General features: G+C 47.4%; 1 long non-coding RNA gene across 3 annotated transcripts; it reads right to left on the reverse strand.

The window, feature by feature from the left end:
• Positions 1 to 14860: 14860 nt before the first annotated feature.
• LOC149355422 (uncharacterized) lies at positions 14861 to 19991 on the reverse strand. 3 transcript variants are annotated; one of them, XR_016291504.1, is made up of 4 exons: positions 19928 to 19990; positions 19815 to 19862; positions 18445 to 18603; positions 14861 to 17858 (listed from the first exon to the last, which is right to left on the reverse strand). It is a non-coding gene; the product is annotated as an uncharacterized LOC149355422 (long non-coding RNA). The 3 variants fall into 3 exon arrangements; XR_016291505.1 differs by lacking the exon at positions 19815 to 19862 and having other exon boundaries at positions 19928 to 19991; XR_016291503.1 differs by having other exon boundaries at positions 19815 to 19944.
• Between the last annotated feature and the right edge of the window lie 900 nt (positions 19992 to 20891).

Raw genomic sequence — 20891 nt, forward strand, 5'->3', positions numbered from 1 at the left:
ATGAGCTCCACTTCACGCGTCTCGTTAAATTCTACAATTGCGTACATCTGAAAAAAAACAAGAAAACACGGCTTGTGTAAGCGGAAATCGAACACTCCAAAACTGAAAAGCAACAGCCAGCATGCAAGCAATTACCTCCAGATGCGTTCTGCTGCTTGAAGGAGATTGCGATGGACTGCTATCGCTTTGGATTTGCGTCCTATCCACTTCGCAACACGTGAAGCATGTCAGCACTCTCAGCAGCAGCGCCGTGGTTGAACATTTCACGTGATTATGACAATGGCCAAACAAACGTAGTCACGTGTTACCTACAGCGCCGACGGCTCCAGCTGCAATAGCGCTGTTGTGTCCCCTTATTGCTTTTGTGTGTGTGCGCCCCCGCATTCTCCTCCTAACGACCACTCGCATCCTCCTCCTAACGACCGGACGCATCCTCCTCCTAACGACCACTTGCCCTTCGTCGCACGCTGTCGCCAGATGCCCCCCCATGGTGCGCCCCCGCATCCTCCTCCTGTTTTGGGAAGCCACTCCCTCCCGTGGACGCTTCTCCGCTCCCTCCTTTCTTCGGGCGGCCAGTTCGGCTCCTGCCTCGGTCGACGCTGGTCGCACCCTCATCGGCTTTAAATAAACGAAGTCTTAAAGTACCGTGTGCGTCTTTCGCTGCATTCAACACAGCGACCGGACACGACAGTGGCGACGAGAAAGTGGATTCGACCCGCGCTACGCAACGCTATTGACAAGCCATGGCTACGCGAGGGTTTCCCAATCAGATACCAGAGTTCAACGGCTCATCGTGGTCATCGTGGGTTGGACGCCTTCAGTTCTACTTTGAAGCTAACAACATCACAGACCCAGCCTTGAAGAGGGCCAACCTGCTGACGCTGTGCGGGGAGCAGACCTACGATACTGTCTGCGCCCTTATTCAGCCAAGCACACCAGCGGCAGTGTCTTACGACGACATCGTAAAAGCGCTGCAAAAGCACTACGACCCAAGGCCATCCGAGGTCTACAGCCGGGCTCGCTTCCAACGACGAGATCAACTGGGAGGAGAAACTGTGAGCGCCTACGTAGCCGCGCTCAAGAAGCTCGCTGCCGACTGCAATTTTGGAACGCTGTCGACAACAGCTACCGGGCAGGAGGGAGACGCAGCTTCTTCTGCTAACACCACCATGCTTCCCTTGGACGTGATGTTACACGACAGATTTGTGTGCGGACTGAGTGACGAGTCACTGCAGCAGCGCCTGTTCGCTGAGAAGGACCTCACATTCAGCAAAGCTTACGACATCGCCGTTCGAGCGGAGAGCGCCGGTCACCAGCAGAGAGGGATTCGCCGGAACACCGAGCCGGTACACCAGACAAGCAACCAGGTGCGCAAGCCTTCTGTTGTTGTAAAATCGGTCAAAAAGGCACAACGCTGCTGGCGGTGTGACGACCAACACAACCCCCAGGGATGTCGATTCCAGTCAGCCACGTGTAATTTTTGCCACAAGCGAGGGCATATCGAAAGAGCATGCATTACGAAACGGAGACTTGCCAAGATAAAGTCACCTTCCCAGCCTAATCACAGCGTCAACGCCTCAGAGAATACGCCGCTATCTGATCTCCATGGAACAACATCAGCAACACCATCTGTGTTGTACGACCTGGACACCATGAATCTCGGCACGCGACCGAAGATTTTTACAGAAGTAAGCGTACATCACCAGCTGATTAAGTTCGAGGTGGACTCCGGCGCAGCCTGTACTCTGATCAGTGAGGACACGTTCCGAACTTCATGGCCATCTGACGCACCCGCCCTGCAACAAGACGACACGCACCTGCGAACGTGGTCAGGACAGAATCTGCCACTATTGGGCTCTGCCAACGTGCAGGTTAACTACAACGGCCAGACCCATACGCTACCTCTGCTTGTTGTGAAGGGCACAGGATCAAGCCTTCTAGGGAGAAACTGGTTTTCTCCACTAGGCGTGATGATATGCGGCATACACCAGACGCCGAGCCAGAACATGGTTGAGCAACTGCAAGAGAAATACGAAAGAGTATTCTCGGAAGAGATTCCAGGAAACGAAGGGCCCCCGGTCACACTGGAGTTGTTGGACAACGCGCAACCCAAATTTCTGAAGGCCAGGCCGGTGCCGTTTGCTCTCCGAGATTCAGTTGAAAAAGAGTTGGACAAACTGGAGCAGCAAGGTGTCATCGAGCCGACGCAGCATTCAGAATGGGCCACACCACTTGTCGTAGTTCGCAAGAAGAACGGAACCATACGCCTCTGCGGAGACTACCGGAGCACCGTCAATCTTGCGACTAAAGCGTCCTCTTACCCGCTACCGACACCTGAAGAAGTATTCAGTGTACTACGTGGCGCAAGAGTCTTCAGCACATTGGACCTCACCCAGGCGTATCAGCAGCTGAAGGTGAGCGAGTCAACTGCTGAATTATTGGCAATTAACACACTGAAAGGCTTGTACAAAGTCAAGCGACTGCCTTTTGGCGTAGCTGCAGCCCCGGCCATATTTCAAAAATTCATGGAGACAGTGCTTCAGGGCATCCCAGGAGTTGTGTCTACCTTGACGATGTCATCATCAGTGGCACTTCCACTGAAGAGCATGCAGTGCGCCTAGAGCTCGTTCTCGAAAGGCTAGCAAACGCTAATTTGTGCATAAGCAAATCGAAGTGCTGTTTTGCGGTGCCAGAGGTGCAATTTCTGGGACACCGAATTGATGCGGAAGGCATTCACCCTACCGAGGACAAAGTGCGAGCGATCACAGAAGCACGAGCTCCAACAAACAAGCAGGAGCTACAGGCTTTTCTCGGACTCTTGACGTTCTACGACCGGTTCTTGGAACAAAGAGCTACCGTGGCCAACGACTTATACCAACTCCTTCGGAAAGATGTGACATGGACATGGTCGCCACGCCATCAGCAGTCATTCGATGCCCTGAAAGACCTGATTCGAAGATGTACAGTCCTCCGCCACTACGACGAAAGGAAGCCTCTGCTTTTGGCTTGCGACGCATCACCGTACGGAGTCGGCGCGGTTCTATCGCAAACTGACGAGCAAGGAAGGGAAGCTCCTATCGCCTTCGCCTCACGTACGTTGTCGCAAGCAGAACGCAACTACGCGCAACTTGACAAAGAAGGGCTAGCCATCGTCTACGCGGCGACACATTTTCACCAGTACATTGCCGGCCGGAAGGTGACCTTTATAACCGATCACCGACCGCTATTGGGCATTCTGGGACCACAAAGGCCTATGCCACCAACTTTGTCTCCGCGAATGACACGTTGGTGCATCAAACTCTCAGCGTACGACTACGCTCTGGTCTACCGCAATGGGAGTAAACATCAAAACGCCGATGCGCTAAGCCGTCTGCCACTAGACGCAACTGTTGACGAACCATTTCCACCAGGAGACGTTCTGATGTTCGAAGCACTGCCAGAACCTCCGCTTACAGCAGGCACAGTTGCAGCATCTACGCAGAAGTGCGCAGCTCTCCGGCTAGTTTACACAGCTGTTCAACAAGGCAACGTGCATAAACTCAAAGGGGACAACTTCGACGCTTACCGCAGGCGAGCTACAGAGTTGAGCACCCATCGCGGCTGTATCATATTTGGGTCCCGAGTTGTGATGCCGAGAGAACTACGCGCACAAGCTATGTCTCTCATCCACGCCGGACATCGGGGCATCGTTGCAATGAAAAAGTGTGCCAGAAGCTACATGTGGTGGCCTGGCATTGACAACGACATCGAAACAGTGGTGCGAGAATGCAAGCCTTGCCAGAGCAGCCGGAGCGCCCCGCCGAAAGCTCCTGTCCCAGAATGGGAAAAGCCAGACACACCATGGCACACACTGCACATTGATTTTGCAGGACCAATTGAGGGCTGCACTTTCCTTGTGGTCGTAGATGCCTACACAAAGTGGCTTGAGATAAGGCAAATGGGACAGACGACTTCGGCAGCAGTCATTGACAACCTCCGATCACTATTTGCAACGTTCGGCCTGCCGCGCAAGGTAGTGTCGGACAACGGAACACCGTTTGTGTCTGAGGAGATCCTCAAGTTTTATCGCGACAACGGGATCTCATCAGTTACATCGGCCCCCTACCACCCAGCGACAAACGGCCAAGCCGAGCGCTACGTAGCCGAGCTAAAACGCGCCCTTGAAAGAGATCAGACAGGCTCGCTGCAGCGCCGCCTTGCGCGCTTTCTCTTCAAGCAGCACACGACGGTTCAGAGCACAACAGGCGAGACCCCCTCGAAAATGATGTTCGAGCGTGAAATGCGAACCCAGCTCACAGCCATCCTCCCCGAGCCAAAGGCAGAGACGTTCCGGGAAGAAAAAGCAATTCCGCGCTGCGGCACGCTTAATGAGGGGCAGCGCGTCCTCGCCCGACAGTTTCTGAAAAAGCCACGCTGGGAGGAAGCTACAATTGTCAGACGCATAGGCCTGCGCTCTTGGCTCGTCAACATACATGGCACAGTAGCACGCCGACATCTCAACCAGCTGCGTAGATTTACGACGCCGTCTGAGAGCTGTCCGCCAGCGGAGAGAACACGTGCACCATCTTCCCACATAGCCTGGCACCTCTTCCCGGAAGAAGAGACTTCGCCCAGGACAGACCTAGGAGACACAGCGAACAACAGCCAGCCTACAAGTGTTTCTCCCCCGAGCGCACAAAGCCAGCGCGCCTCCACGCGTGAGCGCCGACCCCCTGCACGATACCAGGCAACTTTCTAAGGGGGAAGGAAGTGTTGTGTCCCCTTATTGCTTTTGTGTGTGTGCGCCCCCGCATTCTCCTCCTAACGACCACTCGCATCCTCCTCCTAACGACCGGACGCATCCTCCTCCTAACGACCACTTGCCCTTCGTCGCACGCTGTCGCCAGATGCCCCCCCATGGTGCGCCCCCGCATCCTCCTCCTGTTTTGGGAAGCCACTCCCTCCCGTGGACGCTTCTCCGCTCCCTCCTTTCTTCGGGCGGCCAGTTCGGCTCCTGCCTCGGTCGACGCTGGTCGCACCCTCATCGGCTTTAAATAAACGAAGTCTTAAAGTACCGTGTGCGTCTTTCGCTGCATTCAACACAGCGACCGGACACGACAAGCGCTAAGATCGACATTAATGTCTCTAGAAGTGCAACTCTTTAAATAATTTTTTGTCGTTATTTTCGCCCATAAAGTTTATATTACTAAAACTGAAGTCGTACATTTGTTGCCGTTATCGGCGCAGTGCCATCGCAAGCCAAGCTCGTTCCATAGTCAAGTCAAAACAGGCTTATGGCGGGGCGGCGCAGTGCCCAGTCTGATAAGTTCGGCTGTCATTGAGTATCTTGAACAGCTTCCGACGAGCCCGAAACTTCACGTCATTCAACAATCAGCACCAGTTCGCAGGTCAGCTTTCCTTTTCGTTTTGGGGAAAGCGCGCCACATTGGTTGGAAAACAGGTCTGACTAGACATTCGGAGCGTGTCGGCGTTTGTCTAGTCTTTCTTTTGTGTGTGCTTTCATTTTTTCGCGACCAGTCTGCCACATTTTTCTTTAAATTGAATTCCCAACTAGCCCTATTGACGTTTCGGAGCCTTTTGGTAACGCCCATGCCCTTAAACCGCAGGTCATCATGCCGTACAAGGAAAAGTTGCATATACGCAAGAAGGCTTACAAGTTGACAAGGGCGACCATTGAAATCATTGGGCGACCGTGCCATAGCAGGGCAGAGGAGCAGGAAATGTTGGATCCAGCTCAGCATGATCTGGATTCTTCCGATCACAGGGACAGTGCCTCTAATTTTGACAGCTTGGATGCTGGTCACATCGATGTTGAGCTGTCACATGCATCTGATGGGGGCCACACAATGCCCTCCATGACAAATAGGCCTCCAGAAACATTAAATGACGTTTCAGGGGGTTCAGAATATGCTCCTAAAGGTCTGCCTTCATCGCCGCTAGCAAGTTGCCAAGTTTCCGAGGCTGATGGCGCGAATCCAGATTCATCTGCCGAATCCAGTGATGGAGTTGCAGCTTTAAGGCGTTGGGCACTTGATGAGAATATACCGCACAGTTCTTTGACGTCGCTGTTAAAGGTTCTAAAATCTAGCCCACTGGACCCAGCTACTCTTCCAAGCGATGCTCGCACTTTGCTGAAAACACCCCGCGACACGCACCGTACCTCGCAAGTAATTGAGATGCCCCCTGGCAGTTACTGTCATTTTGGTCTCGAGCATCAGTTGAAGCTCATTCATGGTCAAGCAGCTCCCAAAATCTCATCAATCACCCTTTCTTTTAACATTGATGGACTGCCTATTTCGAAAAGCTCTAGAATGCAGCTTTGGCCGATTCAGTGCACGATTGTTGAGTTTGAGAAGATGGCCCCTTTTGTTATTGGGGTCTTTGCTGGGCCGTGAAAGCCAGCTTCGGCTAAAGATTTCTTGGGACCATTTGTGGCCGAACTAAAGCGCCTGATGTTACATGGGATGGACATGAAAGGGAAAATAATCCAGGTATCTGTGAAAAGCTTCATTTGTGACGCACCAGCACGTTCTTTCGTGTTTGGCATTAAGGGTCACATGGGCTATTCCGGGTGCCCAAAGTGCATTGCGGAAGGAGCATACATAAACAGGCGGCTTGTTTTCCCTCCAAAAAGTTCGGTATTACGGACAGATGATTCCTTTCGGCAGCAAACTGACCCGGATCACCATAACGAGACTTCAGTATTAACAACACTTCCGATCGACTGTGTAAACACTGCTCCTCTTGATTATATGCACCTTCTCTGTCTCGGAGTCACCAAGAAATTGATACATCTCTGGCTATGTGGGCCCTTGCATGTGCGCCTCGGACCTCAGAAGAGGAGGAGGTTGTCAGCACAAAATGTTGCATTTGCTGCATATGTTCCAAGTGAATTTGTGCGGAAGACAAGGAGCGTCGCAGAATTTGAGAGGTGGAAGGCGACTGAGTTTAGGTTTTTTCTGTTCTATGCTGGGGTGGTGGCTCTTAGATCGGTCTTGCCCCGAGCACTGTACAAGAATTTCCTCAGCCTGCACTGTGGTGCTGTTCTTGTTGCAGCTTCAAATCGCTGGGAAGAACATGCTGACTATGCAGAACACCTTTTTTGCCACTTTGTGAAGATGTTTGCTTCAATTTACGGAGAAGACCAAGTATCGTACAATGCACACTGTGTTTTGCATCTTGCAAACGATGTCCGAAGTCAGGGGCCACTTGACTGCTTCAGTGCTTTTCGGTACGAAAACAACATGCAATTCTTCAAACGCCTTCTGAGAAGCCACAACACCCCGCTTGCCCAGCTGTATAATCGCTTGAAGGAACGAGAAGGAAGACATGCACTGACGAAGTCATCTTCACCAGATGTAATCTTCACAAGAGAGCATGCAAATGGCCCTCTTCCGATTGCCTGCAGGCCACCCCAGTACAAACGAGCCCAGTTTTCAAATTTTGTGCTCACTGTTGGGATTCCAGACAACTGTTGTATGGTTAATGATGCAATCGTTGTCATTGACAATTTTGCAAGCCTGGCATCAACATCGGTACCGTGCATCATTGGCCGTGAATACAGGGTCAAAGAGAACTTCTATGAAAAGCCATTCGATTCGGGCAATATTGGTGTCTTTGTCGTGTCTGAGCTTTCTGACACAAAGCACTGGCCACTCCACAACATCCAAAAGCTAGTTAGGCTTCCTCTGTCAAAAAATGCAGCCCAGATTCCTTTGTCAGAAAAGATGATAGTTATGCCCCTACTACACACAGGTTAACTTTTAGAGGCTTGCCTGCCTCATTTCCATTTTGACAAATTTCCGACACTGGATTCCATTATTGCGTAAACCCAGATTCAGCCCAGTGTCGCTGGAGATAACTTTGGTTTATGGGGTTTAATGTCCTAAAGTGACTCAGGCTAAGTGGAAATCTCCAGATAATTTAGACCACCTGAGGTTCTTTACCATGCACTGAGATCGCACAGTACATGGGCATCTAGAGTTTTGCTCCATCGAAATGCAACTACTTCAACCTGGATCGTACCCCAGTCTTTCGGGTCAGCAGCTGAGAACCATAACAACGGAGCCACTGCAGCAACTTCTGGCTTGGGATGTCTGTTAGGCGTCTTGCCCATACTTTCTGCCTTTGAAGACTGCACAACTAAACTTGCATTATCCCTGCTTCGACTGGAAAACATTTCCTCTACTATGGGCCACTACTCAAGAAGCAGGTAGGTTGCAATATTCCCTGTAATATCGGCCCTTCTCATACCTTTTCCTCTCTCTCCTCTAGACACACAAGTGTGCAGCACTTCTAGCCACGATGAGAATGACTGAATGCAGGCTAAAGGTGAGTTGCAAGGCTGCCACTTAGGCCGCTGGTCTTGACGTCTCTGTTCTATGTCTGGTTTTGTGCAGCACCACTCATGTCGTACAGGACGGCTGTTACGCCCCTACCACCTATATACTGCTTTTAAAGATGGAACAAAGCTGCCAGTATTCTGGATTGAACTGGGAAACGTTTCCTCAACGATGCCTCACTACTATTGCAAAGGGTAGGTCTCATTACTCTGCAGTGTCCGGCCTTCTCACACCTTTTCCTCTTTCTCCTCTAGACACACAAGTGTGCAGCACTTCTAGCCACGATGAGAACGACTGAATGCAGGCTAAAGATGAGTTGCAAGGCTGCCACTTAGGCCGCTGGTCTTGACGTCCCTGTTCTATGTCTGGTTTTGTGCAGCACCACTCATGTCGTACAGGACGGCTGTTACGCCCCTACCACCTATATACTGCTTTTAAAGATGGAACAAAGCTGCCAGTATTCTGGATTGAACTAGGAAACGTTTCCTCAACGATGCCTCACTACTATTGCAAAGGGTAGGTCTCATTACTCTGCAGTGTCCGGCCTTCTTACACCTTTTCCTCTTTCTCCTCTAGACACACAGTGTGCAGCACTTCTAGCCACGATGAGAATGACTGAATGCAGGCTAAAGGTGAGTTGCAAGGCTGCCACTTAGGCCGCTGGTCTTGACGTCCCTGTTCTATGTCTGGTTTTGTGCAGCACCACTCATGTCGTACAGGACGGCTGTTACGCCCCTACCACCTATATACTGCTTTTAAAGATGGAACAAAGCTGCCAGTATTCTGGATTGAACTGGGAAACGTTTCCTCAACGATGCCTCACTACTATTGCAAAGGGTAGGTCTCATTACTCTGCAGTGTCCGGCCTTCTCACACCTTTTCCTCTTTCTCCTCTAGACACACAGTGTGCAGCACTTCTAGCCACGATGAGAACGACTGAATGCAGGCTAAAGATGAGTTGCAAGGCTGCCACTTAGGCCGCTGGTCTTGACGTCCCTGTTCTATGTCTGGTTTTGTGCAGCACCACTCATGTCGTACAGGACGGCTGTTACGCCCCTACCACCTATATACTGCTTTTAAAGATGGAACAAAGCTGCCAGTATTCTGGATTGAACTAGGAAACGTTTCCTCAACGATGCCTCACTACTATTGCAAAGGGTAGGTCTCATTACTCTGCAGTGTCCGGCCTTCTTACACCTTTTCCTCTTTCTCCTCTAGACACACAGTGTGCAGCACTTCTAGCCACGATGAGAATGACTGAATGCAGGCTAAAGGTGAGTTGCAAGGCTGCCACTTAGGCCGCTGGTCTTGACGTCTCTGTTCTATGTCTGGTTTTGTGCAGCACCACTCATGTCGTACAGGACGGCTGTTACGCCCCTACCACCTATATACTGCTTTTAAAGATGGAACAAAGCTGCCAGTATTCTGGATTGAACTGGGAAACGTTTCCTCAACGATGCCTCACTACTGTTGCAAAGGGTAGGTCTCGTTACTCTGCAGTGTCCGGCCTTCTCACACCTTTTCCTCTTTCTCCTCTAGACACACAAGTGTGCAGCACTTCTAGCCACGATGAGAACGACTGAATGCGGGCTAAAGGTGAGTTGCAAGGCTGCCACTTAGGCCGCTGGTCTTGACGTCTCTGTTCTATGTCTGGTTTTGTGCAGCACCACTCATGTCGTACAGGACGGCTGTTACGCCCCTACCACCTATATACTGCTTTTAAAGATGGAACAAAGCTGCCAGTATTCTGGATTGAACTGGGAAACGTTTCCTCAACGATGCCTCACTACTATTGCAAAGGGTAGGTCTCATTACTCTGCAGTGTCCGGCCTTCTTACACCTTTTCCTCTTTCTCCTCTAGACACACAGTGTGCAGCACTTCTAGCCACGATGAGAACGACTGAATGCAGGCTAAAGGTGAGTTGCAAGGCTGCCACTTAGGCCGCTGGTCTTGACGTCTCTGTTCTATGTCTGGTTTTGTGCAGCACCACTCATGTCGTACAGGACGGCTGTTACGCCCCTACCACCTATATACTGCTTTTAAAGATGGAACAAAGCTGCCAGTATTCTGGATTGAACTGGGAAACGTTTCCTCAACGATGCCTCACTACTATTGCAAAGGGTAGGTCTCATTACTCTGCAGTGTCCGGCCTTCTCACACCTTTTCCTCTTTCTCCTCTAGACACACAAGTGTGCGGCACTTCTAGCCACGATGAGAACGACTGAATGCAGGCTAAAGATGAGTTGCAAGGCTGCCACTTAGGCCGCTGGTCTTGACGTCCCTGTTCTATGTCTGGTTTTGTGCAGCACCACTCAAGTCGTACAGGACGGCTGTTACGCCCCTACCACCTATATACTGCTTTTAAAGATGGAACAAAGCTGCCAGTATTCTGGATTGAACTAGGAAACGTTTCCTCAACGATGCCTCACTACTATTGCAAAGGGTAGGTCTCATTACTCTGCAGTGTCCGGCCTTCTTACACCTTTTCCTCTTTCTCCTCTAGACACACAGTGTGCAGCACTTCTAGCCACGATGAGAATGACTGAATGCAGGCTAAAGGTGAGTTGCAAGGCTGCCACTTAGGCCGCTGGTCTTGACGTCCCTGTTCTATGTCTGGTTTTGTGCAGCACCACTCATGTCGTACAGGACGGCTGTTACGCCCCTACCACCTATATACTGCTTTTAAAGATGGAACAAAGCTGCCAGTATTCTGGATTGAACTGGGAAACGTTTCCTCAACGATGCCTCACTACTATTGCAAAGGGTAGGTCTCATTACTCTGCAGTGTCCGGCCTTCTCACACCTTTTCCTCTTTCTCCTCTAGACACACAAGTGTGCAGCACTTCTAGCCACGATGAGAACGACTGAATGCAGGCTAAAGATGAGTTGCAAGGCTGCCACTTAGGCCGCTGGTCTTGACGTCCCTGTTCTATGTCTGGTTTTGTGCAGCACCACTCATGTCGTACAGGACGGCTGTTATGCCCCTACCACCTATATACTGCTTTTAAAGATGGAACAAAGCTGCCAGTATTCTGGATTGAACTAGGAAACGTTTCCTCAACGATGCCTCACTACTATTGCAAAGGGTAGGTCTCATTACTCTGCAGTGTCCGGCCTTCTTACACCTTTTCCTCTTTCTCCTCTAGACACACAGTGTGCAGCACTTCTAGCCACGATGAGAATGACTGAATGCAGGCTAAAGGTGAGTTGCAAGGCTGCCACTTAGGCCGCTGGTCTTGACGTCCCTGTTCTATGTCTGGTTTTGTGCAGCACCACTCATGTCGTACAGGACGGCTGTTACGCCCCTACCACCTATATACTGCTTTTAAAGATGGAACAAAGCTGCCAGTATTCTGGATTGAACTAGGAAACGTTTCCTCAACGATGCCTCACTACTATTGCAAAGGGTAGGTCTCATTACTCTGCAGTGTCCGGCCTTCTCACACCTTTTCCTCTTTCTCCTCTAGACACACAAGTGTGCAGCACTTCTAGCCACGATGAGAACGACTGAATGCAGGCTAAAGATGAGTTGCAAGGCTGCCACTTAGGCCGCTGGTCTTGACGTCCCTGTTCTATGTCTGGTTTTGTGCAGCACCACTCATGTCGTACAGGACGGCTGTTACGCCCCTACCACCTATATACTGCTTTTAAAGATGGAACAAAGCTGCCAGTATTCTGGATTGAACTAGGGAACGTTTCCTCAACGATGCCTCACTACTATTGCAAAGGGTAGGTCTCATTACTCTGCAGTGTCCGGCCTTCTCACACCTTTTCCTCTTTCTCCTCTAGACACACAAGTGTGCAGCACTTCTAGCCACGATGAGAACGACTGAATGCAGGCTAAAGATGAGTTGCAAGGCTGCCACTTAGGCCGCTGGTCTTGACGTCCCTGTTCTATGTCTGGTTTTGTGCAGCACCACTCATGTCGTACAGGACGGCTGTTACGCCCCTACCACCTATATACTGCTTTTAAAGATGGAACAAAGCTGCCAGTATTCTGGATTGAACTAGGAAACGTTTCCTCAACGATGCCTCACTACTATTGCAAAGGGTAGGTCTCATTACTCTGCAGTGTCCGGCCTTCTTACACCTTTTCCTCTTTCTCCTCTAGACACACAGTGTGCAGCACTTCTAGCCACGATGAGAATGACTGAATGCAGGCTAAAGGTGAGTTGCAAGGCTGCCACTTAGGCCGCTGGTCTTGACGTCTCTGTTCTATGTCTGGTTTTGTGCAGCACCACTCATGTCGTACAGGACGGCTGTTAGGCCCCTACCACCTATATACTGCTTTTAAAGATGGAACAAAGCTGCCAGTATTCTGGATTGAACTAGGAAACGTTTCCTCAACGATGCCTCACTACTGTTGCAAAGGGTAGGTCTCATTACTCTGCAGTGTCCGGCCTTCTCACACCTTTTCCTCTTTCTCCTCTAGACACACAAGTGTGCAGCACTTCTAGCCACGATGAGAACGACTGAATGCGGGCTAAAGGTGAGTTGCAAGGCTGCCACTTAAGCCGCTGGTCTTGACGTCTCTGTTCTATGTCTGGTTTTGTGCAGCACCACTCATGTCGTAGAAGATGGCTGTTGTGCTCCTATCACCTATATACTGCTTTCGAAGTGGATCAAAGCTGGCAATATTCTGGCTTGAACTCTGAAACGTTTCCTCAGCAGTGGGCCACTACTATAATGGAAAAGGTAGGTATTACTCGAGCAGGGTACTGAATATAACAAGTGGGTTGTAGGCCTGATACCATCATGAAAAATGCTAAACTTCCTTGCTCTTGGCCTCTTTCAAGCATAGAATTATTTGTCGTGTCAAGGAGGATGACTATGTTGGGTTGCATGAGCTACGGGAATACCAAAACAAAGTTTCCGAGCATTTTTGAAGTTATCATGGTCTACTGGAATTTGTCGTAGGCTTGAGGAATAACCTTTTTCTTTTTTTTAAAGAATGCTGTTTGTTTCCGCTTCATCATGGAAGATGGGTGTGCGCTCGAAGTTTTACTATAATTCAGTCCTGTGCTGATGTACTACCAAAATAAAATATGCCCGGTGTACAATTCCTTTTCCATTTTATTGCCTCGGGGGCGGGAAAAAAGCATGCATGCGCCATATATGCAAACATCCGAGAAAGATCCGTTAACGGACGTCCGAAGTCGACGTCTGTTGGCCATACAGACATGTCCCTTTGGACGCCTGTCGGACGGCCGTCCACCGGCTGTTTGCGGACGTCCATCGGCCGTACGGAATATCCGAAACGGACGGCCGACGGCCGTCCGATGGATATCTGTGGTTGCTTGGGATACAACAAGAAGAACATATACAATGCGAGGAAGAACCCATGGGAAACAACACATTTCTTAAAAGAACAACTATATGATAAAACTAACATTGGGTAATAAATGGCAACAACACACCTCATGTATGATATGAATGCAAAATGCATGACAAATAACTCTTCTGGAAGGAAAACAAGATATGTTAAGTATGCAAAATATGGCTTTCTAGTCCTTTCACAAAATATTTGCTCTTAAAAATGTTGGGTGGTAAAGAATCCCCTTATATGCTAGAACTTATATGTTAGTGCTTACTCTGTTGCTGCGATCACCCCCTTTTGACACTACTAGTTCGAAAGGCCGAAATCACCTTCAGTTGTGTTGAATATCTAGAACTAAAATTGTAAGTATGGTACGATTATTCCGGCTTCTATAGTATGAAAAACATGCACTCCATATTTTTACAAAATACGATACTTCAGTCACCCTGTACCCTAAAGGAGTGCAGGCACGCTAAAGAAAGCTCTGGGAGACTGCTAACTGCAGCCCTTATTCTTGAACATCAGTGACCAATAGTACATGTCCATCTGTGAAGCTACAGCATATAGATTCAGCCGCCGCGGTGGCTCAGTGGCTATGGTGCTCGGCTGCTGGCCCGAAAGACGCGGGTTCGATCCCGGCCGCGGCGGCTGAATTTCTTTGGAGGAGAACTTCGAGGCCCGTGTACTGTGCGATGTCAGTGCACGTTAAAGAACCCCAGGTGGTCGAAATTTCCGGAGCCCTCCACTGCGGCGTCTCTCATAGCCTTAGCCCAGACAACACACCTACATCCTAAGGACGTCCTTGGGAAGTCCGCGGCAGGACTTTACGCACATCCCGCGGATGTCCCGAAAAAATCCTGAAAACATCCGAAGTGAAACGCCGAAAGAAGTCCTTCGGATGTCTGACGAGTACATTTTTGGGACCTTCGCAGGACTGCAATAGGACGTTACTATTTTTATTTTTTCCTTGGCCAGGACCCAATATAACCTCGTGTCCTTTTCAAAAGTGTCGCTACTGGTCACGCATGACGGACCAAAATACCAGAAGCAGAAGCAGTGCCTCATGGCCGCAACAGAACCAGCGTCAGCTTCTGGCATTTCGGCCAATTGCATATGGCCGAGAGCGATGCTATAGTAAAAACGACACAAAGTTAGAACACAGGCCTGGATTATGCTGCACAGTGATTTAAAACACGAAGCTTTGGCTAAAAGTTTTATTCAAATATATGGGGCATGCTGATGATCAGGCCGAATGCTGATTCACAGCTGAATTTTATTTTTAATAACAGCACATGACACAGAACTCACATAAAGGAAGCACTAACACAGCTTTAACAGCTCCTCTCAGGCATTTCTCGTTATTGAGAGCAAGGTCATGGATGGTGTGCACGTAGACCTTCCTTCGCAGTGTGTGTAATAGGCTTCATTAATTTTGTTTAGCTTGTCTGGTTAGTATTAGCCAAAATTATCACGTTTTCAAACTTGAAGCAGTAGGATTCCAATACAATAAGTAGCCAAGCCAACCCCAGATGCAGAGTTGCAAAATAGAGAGATGCAAAATAACTATACGGCTAAAACAGCAGGTATATACATATAAGTCATGTAAGGTCTAAACAGGCTTCGGGATGATTATCTTGGTCAGAACAAAAAATATTAATTGCACTGCAAAGGGTATGACATTAAAACAAACAGTAGCAGCAAACTCTAAGGCATAAATATTACATGACTGTCTTATAAATAATGAACGCAACAAAACACAAATATGCCACTCAGTGCCTCATTGGTCATATGGTGCTCGGCTGCTGACCCAAAAGACGCAGGTTCGATCCCAGCCATGGCAGTCCCATTTCGAAGGAGGCGAGAAGTTGAGAGGCCAGTGTACTGTGCGATGTCAGTGCACGCTAGAGGACCCCAGGTAGTCGAAATTATCTGGAGCCCTCCACTATGGCATCCCTTATAGCCTGGATCGCTATGGGATGTAAAACGCCAAAAAAAACAAACTAAAAACACAAATGCAACTTTTTTTTACTGAAACAACAATACAAGCATACGCAGCAGAGGTACAAAAATCTCGATCACACTGCACGTAGCATAGCTAAAATGAGGCAAATTATGTGACTGCAATAAGGTATAGGAACTATTGTCTTATTTAGAATAATCAATGTTGTTAAAACACAAATGACCCTTTCTTGCTATAACAGTAATACAACCCAACTACACAGATTAGAGATTAAAATATTAACACAAGCACTATCTGTCAGGATCAAATTTCAGCAAGCATGCAACTAGAGATAAAAGCAGGTATATAGCTGTGCATAAGTAGTAGGTGGCCTTCAAGGCAATTAGCCAGCATCAACCACAACAACAAGGCAAGATAAACATTTCAGTCAAGCTGCATGTCGAATGACTAAAATAAGACAGGTTGTCTGACTGCTACAAGGTACAGGAACTATGCTTGTCTCACTCAAAACAATAAAGATTATTAAATCACAAATAAGCCTTTTTTTGCTATAACAGCAATACATGCACACAGATCAGAGGTTAAAATACTGACACAAGCACTACCATTCAGACTCACATTTCAGCAAGCACTGGACTAGAAATAAAAAGCACACATAAGTGTGCATAAGGAGTAGATGGGCTTTAAGGCAACTAGCACGGCCAGAAAAAAAATCTAAAACATGCTGCATATGTATGATATTAACATTAACAAGTTATAAGACTGCTACAAGCCACAGGAAGTATGGTCGTTTCTTACATAGACCATAAAAGTCATTAAAATCCACATATCCTCTTTTTTTGCTGGAACAGCAATACAAACGCACTATGGGGGTGAAAAATAACTCTAGTAGTAGCAGTCAGGAACAAATTTACACAAGCATAGTGGGACTAGAGACAAAAACAGCAAGTATAGCTCGATACAAGTAAATTTCAGATGGGCAACAAAATGCCCAGCTTGGTCAGAGAAAAAAAAAATTGTTCATGCACAAAGCATCGCATTTCTAGACACTTAAGTATACTACAACTGCTAGGTATTAATAAAGTGACACGTTTTCAAGATATTGCTTGGCTTCTCATTTTAGGCAGTCTTCTTTTCGGTTCTGCTATAGTGTCATCGAAAAGAAGAGTTATGTATACATGTAAAGCAGAAATCCTGTCACCTGGGCCAATGCTGAAATAGGCTGCCTTGCTGGAAGGAAGACAAAAAAGACCCTATACATATAGACACTTCTTTCAGTTCACCTTTTTTTTTAAATCACTGACTGCATTTGAGAAAAAAAAAACTTGCAGCACAATATACAAATTGCAGCACCTTCACATGGTGTTGGCACCAAATGGTACTTGCGGCAAGGAATTAATCCTTGCAGAAGTAAATGTACATACTTCCAGGAGTAAAACCACCACAAACAGACGGCCAAGTAAAGAGAGGTGCGTGAGGACTTAGCAGGCTAAGAATACCCAAGTTAACTTAGATACATTTCATGATTCTACCTAACTACACAGGCTGATATGCAGAAGTTTTCACAGTATCTATTGAAATAATCTACTGAATTCTGTGCTCTCTCAAAATCAATCACCTCTCAGCACACTGTCACAGGAAAAATATCAACAGTTTCGAATGAAAAATCCTCGACCCAAGATGTTAATATCAACAAAAAAATGTAGCACACTAGGAACACACTCACCATACAGTTTTGCTCAGGAGCACAGCTTTGTTCGCGAGTTTTCTTGCGCATTACCCGTTCAGTTGCATGCCGAAACCATGACATGGCTACCTTTTCGATTTCTTTCAGCGTAGTTTGCTGTGCCTGATTTGAGGTCTGCTGGTCGGTTAGGCAACCTATATACGAATGAGAGTATATATGTTGTGTATTTTTTATAAAAAATATATCTCACCACAAAAAATTTTTGTACCCAAACTTTACTGCATTTCCTTAATTTTGAACCAGCAGGCAAAGGGCATGGGCTTGAGTAACAAAGGATGGCATATTTCAACACATCTTATTACCAATTCCATTGCTGGACCATGCCTTTTGTGCAGGCAGTATGAAAACAATCCCAAATGCACACTATGAAAGCTGTAATTCTAGCTTGTTCTAACCTGTGGTAACATTCATGGCACTGCAGCCATGAGCCAATGAACCAGATTACAACAAAAATCCATGTGGCTAGTTGTGAAGTGAGTGAATGTGCAGATCTGAAAATAAACAATGAAAATTTGGCATTTTTTTTCGAAGCAAATATCACTGGTCTTGACGCAATCCTACCAAGACCTACAAATTCAATTATAAACACTTAAAGTAGATATTGATTCTGTGATCTGATTTATATTCGAAGTCTTAAAGGGATACAGACACAGTGTTTTGAAGTGTTCATTTTTCTGCTTTTAATGAGACGTAAAAGCCTATTAATCATGGAAATGAGCTTAAATATTTAGTCCACAGTGTGAACAGTTAAACTGTTTTATACGAGTACTTTTGGTCTCTGTCAGGTCAATGCCAGTGCTGGAGTCCATTATGGCATCATGTGATGGCATGGTTAGGACTTACCCCATGTTTTGCTAGTGACTCTGCCAACCAGTCCATATATAGATGATAGATGTCAGCATTGGCTAACAGCTCCTCTGTCAATGATTTTTGGCATGTGGAATCAGTGAAATCAGAAAATTTGGAAAAGTAAGACCCTTTGTGCCCAGGACACAGATCGGATCACTTATTTGAGTTTAAAATTTTATATCTGTGCTCCTTTAAGATTTGAAATAGCTTCCTCCAAATAATACTTACTGCACATGATTTTGCATATATTCAGCTCACAGAGCCTGTTCTTCCCTTGGCACCATACCAGCTGTAGCTAGAAGCCAGTTCAGATGTTAGAATACTTCGCAGAATCTGAGATGTCTTTTCTCTTGCAGTGTCTCCATCTTGCACAGTCATGTGATTTCTCTAGATCAAAACAGAATTAGGTTCGAAATCAGACCAAGAAAATAAAATCAGGATTTCTCAAGTTAACAGAGGGGAACTCTATTGCTATAGTCAGTTTTTATCATATTGAAGGCAGCTGGCATGCTGTTGTGAGGTATCCCTAGGTGGTACAATTAAACATGCATATGCCGTACATTATGAGCCATCCATATGACACAGGGGCAGATTTGGCCCTCGCCAGCAAAAAATTCATAAGTAAAAACATGCATGACCTCATTTTTTGGATGCAAAAGGCCCAAACAACACATATAGTTAAAATGAAATTGCAATAGTTCTCCAGGGTGGAAATTTGGGCAGGTCGGTATTGATCCATAGCATAAGAGTAGCGCAAAACCAGGATGACGGACACAAGGGGAGAGAACACACACCAACAACATAGGAGCCTGTGTTGTTGGTGTGTGTTCTCTCCCCTTGTGTCCGTCATCCTGGTCTTGCGCTACTCTTATGTTATGCAATAGTTCTTTTCAATACTATATATATCTAGGTTACAAACCAATAAAAGAAAATCTGTGCGCATGCAACAGTTATAAACAGAATACAAAATTAAAACAGCCCCGCCCCGGCAAAGTGGTTACTGCGCTCGGCTGCTGTCCCGAAAGGTGCGGGTTCGATCCACGCCGTGGCGGTCGAATTTCGTTGGAGGTGAAATTCTAAAGGCTCGTGTACTGTGCGATGTCAGTGCCCATTAAGAACCCCAGGTGGTCGAAATTTCCGGAGCCCTTCACTACGGTGTCCCTCTGAGCCATAGTTGCTTTGGGACGTTCAACCCAAACAAACCAATAAACCAAATCAAAATTAGAACAGGAACTTTAGGCGCATATTCAGTCGAATGTTGAAGGCACGGAACATGCGACGAGCTAGGATCTAGCTGCTCTTGCGACTTTGCAACAGCACACGGATCAGGAAGGGCCGTATGCAACACCATCGCCAGCAGCCGACGCTATTAGCTTAATATCACGACGTGCCTCTCGGCGTGCACCCCTGTAAGCAGTACTCCTCGGCACCGTCGCCATTATGCTGTCACCAGATTAATATACTGACCCCCAGTAAGCTTCTGCTCATGTTGAGCCAACATCAGTCACTGAACTTTAATACCGCCGCTAAAATTACTTCAAAAGCTAGAAATCACGCTACACGGCTCACACACCAGGCTCACACACACTGCCACCTACTTTCACTTGCCGCATGTGCCATCCGTGTTTCCCGCTGCTGGAACCTTGCTGAATACGTAAAAAAAATTACACTCGTTACGCAACGAACATGCAGTAGGAGCGTCAATAATTACCTGAAATTTTGGTCCAAAAAAACGGAAAACTGGCTAACACACGCCTCAAACCTTCAGTTCATGCTTGTTACTTCAGTAGTGCGATGACGATGGTGGTGCCATTGAGCTAATGAGCAAAGGGCCTTTTTTTAAGCAACATGCACCTAAGACAAATATAGAACTGTGATCCTAAATAAACAAAAGATAACTGCAGAAAATGATGTAAGTTATTAATTTTTATGATCACGGCTCTAAGAGCACGAACAAGTGGCCAGTTGTTTTTGCTGTGGTGTCACTGTCATCGTCAGTGGCTGTTATGGTCGGAAGGCGGGAATACAATTTTGCGTCAAGGTGGTTATGTTGTGAGCTTGGAGGAGAAGAGTGTAAGCTCACCCTCGATAGCTATAACAAAACGGGAATTAGACTATTTGAGCCAGGTTCAGTTAGGGTAATTAGGTCGCCCTTCCCTAATTTCGAAGTTTTAAAATTTAGGGTTTCTGTATTCAGCTAATGGCCGTTTTGGAATTGCTTATTTTCGTCCTGCTTTTAACAGGTTTTTTTTTGGCTCTTTCAAAAAATGAGTACTGGGTTGTGTATTACTTTGTGACATCTTGCGCTTATACATCGCATGGATTATTGTTTACTTGTTCTAAACAGCTGTATCAAGCCCGCTAGCCAAAGACGTCGGAAAAGGACAGTGGAGCGTGCCACTCGAGCGCTCATGAGAATTGTACGGCCATCTGCACGATTCAGACCCTCTGAATATAAACACTTCCTTATAACAACCGATCTGCGACTGTTTTCGGGATGATCCCACCGCGGCTTTTATACGGACGTCATGTCCGTGTAACGTTTGAGCCGCGACTGTTCCCGGGATAATCCCAGTGCGGACTTCATACGGATGTCCCAGGGACGTCCTGTTAGGGATGTGGGACGTGCGTACATTTTTGGGACGTCCTACGGATCTTTGGTGTTGTCTGGGTAG

The sequence above is a fragment of the Amblyomma mixtum genome, chromosome 3 (assembly GCF_055824585.1).
Source record: "Amblyomma mixtum isolate Tamu chromosome 3, ASM5582458v1, whole genome shotgun sequence".
Classification (NCBI taxonomy): Eukaryota; Metazoa; Arthropoda; class Arachnida; order Ixodida; family Ixodidae; genus Amblyomma; species Amblyomma mixtum.